Source organism: Mastomys coucha, unplaced genomic scaffold (assembly GCF_008632895.1).
Source record: "Mastomys coucha isolate ucsf_1 unplaced genomic scaffold, UCSF_Mcou_1 pScaffold8, whole genome shotgun sequence".
NCBI lineage: Eukaryota > Metazoa > Chordata > Mammalia > Rodentia > Muridae > Mastomys > Mastomys coucha.
The window spans coordinates 59,003,140-59,007,681 of record NW_022196914.1 but is presented as its reverse complement, the minus strand read 5'-3'; the positions used below and the strand labels follow the sequence as shown (position 1 = coordinate 59,007,681).

Here is a 4,542-nt window from a genome sequence, read left to right as displayed (position 1 = left end):
AGAGAGAGAGAGACCCCAGCGGCAGACAGATTCACGTACAAAGGAAAACAAAAGAGTCTCCTTAGATCATTTTTCTGGACATTGTTTAAGGTCTGAAAGGAACCAAATCGTTTCAAAATGTTGCCAGTAAAAATTATCCTATGTGGAATGCAACTAATCCTTTTAGGTTCCTGTCAACTGTTTCCACAAAAAGAATCCGATTTTTCAAATCAAAGATCCAAAAGTCTTTGGGGAGAGATTTATTACATGCCAGAGCTTTAGTTACAGAATAGAGTTACAATAACAACCGTCACCCACCAACTCCCTAGAATAAGGGGTCCCATCCCACATAATTCTAAAGACGTGTGGGAGCCGGTGTTTCTGGAGTCCTGCTATGTGTGCAGCTGGAGGGGGTCGAGGGAAAGAGGAGGAAAGCAAAGAAATATTAAATTCCTTAAATAGAAAAACACAGCGCCGTGTTCTTTTCGCTTTATCCTCCGTACCCCTGGTTACTGTTGAAGAAGAGAACAAGATCCGAAGTGGGTGTCTCAGACTAAGTTCCGCAGTGATGACAACTTTAAAGGTGAGGCTGGGATTGCACTTCAAAAGAAAGTGGAGGCAAAATTCTTGGAGGGCTGTGCACTCTCAAAGGAGCAAAACTTGGACTCTCTGAAAGCGTTTGCAAATTTCATAATGAAATTTCTCAAATGGGGGGTTTAATTTAAAAATTATTAAAATTAGGTAAGAAAATAATTTGCATTATTTTAAGTTTTCTCTTATCTGTAATAAAATGTTTAAACGTGCGGAGTTGGATTTCACACCTGTGTCTCTGAGTGTAACTCTTCACAGACCCATGTGAATGTAACCTCAATTTGTGCAGGGCTAGGGTTAGGGTTCACAGTACAGGAGGGCCTGATAACCTTCCTGCCCGGATCTCCTCATTTCTTCTCAGAGAAAACTGGAAGCTAAAGACACAGAGAGACCCATCAGAAGAATGCCTTCTAAAACGAGGAGGCAACTCAGACTCTCTGAAGGAGTTTGACACTGTGTTACCTCAGTACCCCAAAGCTCCTTCCCTGGGGGGTACTTTACGAATAAAGTGGCTACATGACAAAGATATTATCAAGACAATGTCATCAGTTTACTTCATGTACTATTGATATGTTTAGTATTTTTTAAAAGTGTTTTAATGGAGAAAGAATTATATACCTAACCCTCCCCCTTCCCATAGTTTCCTGCTAAAATGGCTTATTCCTCCTGTTCACTAATTAGAGGCAGCCTGGTGTCAGGAATTCTTTAATTTTTTTCCTATATTTAAAGGGTTTTGCAATACAGCAGGTGCTTCATAAACAGTGCAGCCTAATCCTACTTTTCAAAGCTTAGGGGTTAAAGAGATGATCAGTGAATGAGCTAGCTGAGGGAAGAAACAGAGCTAGAAGAAGAGAGGCTAGAAGAACGCAGTTAAAACATCCATTTGTTTACTTTAGAAGAGGTGAGAAAGTTATCAGTCCAAATACACATCTGACTGCAGTAAAGGCAAACCATCATCTCTCTTATATTATTTCTAGAAAGGATTGAGTAATAACTGATTTCATAGAAAGACAGAATTTATTTTAAAAAAAAGTTAAGTGTGCAAACATTTATAATTCAGGGATTTATTTTTCTTATCCCATAGTTTGGAGATTTTTCTTCTCCTTTCTTTTATTCCTGAATGAATAAGACGTAGGAAAAAGCCACACAGAGATGATGATCCTTTATGTTTTCAATATGTTTCATATTTTCCAGAACATTTTCATATAAATTATTGTTACACGTCCACCATCTCCTGAGAAAAGAAAACGAAGAAAAACATGAGAAAAGAGGAAGAAAGAAAGCTACCCGGGAGAGTGGAAACTGACCTAACAGTTAATTTCAATGTAGCCTTTGTTCTATGGCCTTAGAGATTGTTTGCTTGATGATTACCACCCTTCCATGTCATCAATTATTTAACAATGTAATATTGCAGCCATCTTCATGCCCTCAAAACTCTATAGCAGTAAGGAAAAGTAGAATCGAGTAGTTTCCGTTCACAAAAGTGTTTTCCTGTAGACTTTTCTCAAGATGTCTTATTTTGATTACTGAAAGCATTTTCCTATTTTAACAGGAATTGTAAGTTGAGTGTGCAAAGTAGTAATTCATCTGTGTCCTCCCCTCTTTTTGTTTGCCAATCTGTGATTGATCAAGTTACAAATAAGAGTGAGCTAGTGGCCTGTCCTGGCTCTCTCTGGAGCAATGAGACTCAGGCAAAGTGCTCTTTGCTGCTTCTGTCTGCATCAGCTGGGCCTAACTTGTATTTGGCTTAACAGACTAGAACAGTTCTGTTCCAACATGCTACACAGAAGGAAATTCCCTACCTTGAAAAATATCATTGGTAAGAATGGAAAATATCTATCCATCCCATTTTCTTATTTCATGTTCAGATTTTCCAAGTTGTTTAAATAAGCATGCTATTTAATTTTATTGATTTTTGGGGGTGGAGCTTTGAAAGTGTGGAGTTAAAAAATAATAATAAATTTCTGGGATTTAAAAAACAATAACTTCCCTTTTTCTCAATGGAAAGTCTGTCACAAATTCTTGATTGCACTTTGCAGCTCACAATTTGTCCAGCCTTGTGCATGCCTAGCAAGTGCTACTGGGCTGCATCCCTAGCTCTGGGTGGGATGTCTTTTTTATTACCCCAAATCCTGCCTGTGAAAGCTGTCCTTTTCTGAATAGCATTGGGCAAGGGTGAACTGGCAGCTAGTCTGGAATTCATTGACCAGCGCTTTCGGGAGAACTCTGCCAGGGCAGGTAGGAGCTACCCATAGGCTCACTGCTGTGGAGGCTCCTGTGCTGTGGATTAAGCCTCCAGGATTAAAATCACTGACTCCAGCACATTACCCAGAGCTAACTGTGCAAAAAGAGCAAAGTCTTCAAAGGTGTGTTTGCAGGAAAGAGGGAACACATTCTCAAGAACAAAAACTGTTTTCTCTTTAATTAGTGAGTCAGTCTGACTCCTTACATTACCTTTCCTTCTTAAAATAGAAATATGTGACCTTGTAAGACCTGCTTAGCAATGTGGAAAAGTGTTCTCAACTGGCAGACTTTGACTTTGAAAAATCTACAAGAGGCTGGAGGGATGGCTCAGTGGTTGATAGCGCCTGATGCCCAGCACCCACAAGATAGTTCAGTTCAGTTTCAGAGAAACCAATGTCCTCTTTTGACCCCCACGGGCACCAGGCATGCATGTGGTGTACAACATGCATATTTGAAAAACATTCATACACATAAGACAATCTGTTGTAGTCTACAAGAGATGTGGCAGATACAGATAAAGAGTACAACATGACCTGTTTGTGAATGTAGTCAGACAGAACCTCTCCTGAGATTATAAGATCACTGATGCCAAAAAAGAAAAAAAGAAAAAAAATGAAAAGTGGGTTGCTATGGAGTTCCATATCGAATGAGGTGGGGGGGGGGGACTCTGAAATAATTAACTGTTCAATAGGCTTCTCCTGGACATGGTAGGGAAGTGAATATAGTGAGCATGCAGCACTGAAAGAGAAAAAATGGCTCTTCACTGTGGCCTCCAAGCATCTTTGCTGCCACTATGCTGGTTAACAAGTCTCAGTAACAAAGTGGTGACAGGGTCTTATGAAAATAAAATGGGCTTTCAGTAGTGAAGTCCCAGTAGCTATGACCTTGGACAAGTCATTTATTCTCTTTTGAGCCTTGGTATCTGGTTTATAAAGCAGAGCCCAGAATGATTCTTTTCAAAGTGAAATCTATTAGGCTCCTTTGAAAAGACTGTTGGTGGTGGCCTGTGAGTGTAGCTTGTTGGTAGAGCACACATGAGCAGCACACACGAGGCCCTGAGTTCAGTGCCCAGCACTGCAAACAAATACTTTTCAAAATTAAGATATTATTGCTGAAATATTAGTGAAAAGCTTTCTTTGAAAGAAAATCTAACGTGTGTTGAGGGTACTGGCAGGAATGAGAAAGGGAGTCCTGGGGTGCCCATAACATTTGCTTCTTGATCAGGCATGCACTACGTGGGTGTATGCAGCTGTGAAAAGTTAATGTGATGTCCATATATGTTATATTCTTCTGTATATGTTATATTCTTAAAAGTTAGAGTAGCTCAGAATGGGCGGTTTGGTTTTGAAACAGGGTGAAACAGGTGGTCTGGTTATGCAGCTCAGGCTGCCCTCAAATTCCTGCCCCAGACACCAAACACATTGGGTCAAAATACTTTTTACAATTAGGATGCTGATGGTAAGGACAGATCAGCACAAACTTTATAAACCCATCTCAGCTTCTAGCTATCCTGCCTCACCTAAAGGCTTGAAAGGGATTCACTGGTTGTCAGCTGTTATTTTCTCCTCCCGGATTTTGCTAGCTGGTGACTTGAGGGAATTTTCTTGGTAAAGAAACTGGAGGAATGAACCAGGAAGTTTTCAGACCACCAGAAGGGTCTGCAGGAAAAAAAAAAAAGTAGCCCAAGTGGGTCACATCAAGAACTAGATGTGGCCAGAGAGATGTGCT

At 40.2% G+C, this 4,542-nt stretch overlaps 1 long non-coding RNA gene across 1 annotated transcript in view; it reads left to right on the top strand.

The window, feature by feature from the left end:
* The window catches only part of LOC116083278, a 1,369-nt gene extending 271 nt beyond the window's left edge, over positions 1–1,098 (top strand). The window contains exons 2-3 of the long non-coding RNA XR_004115666.1: positions 501–562; positions 932–1,098. This is a non-coding gene — a long non-coding RNA (uncharacterized LOC116083278). The remainder of the gene's footprint in view (positions 1–500; positions 563–931) is intronic.
* The last annotated feature ends 3,444 nt before the right edge of the window (positions 1,099–4,542 follow it).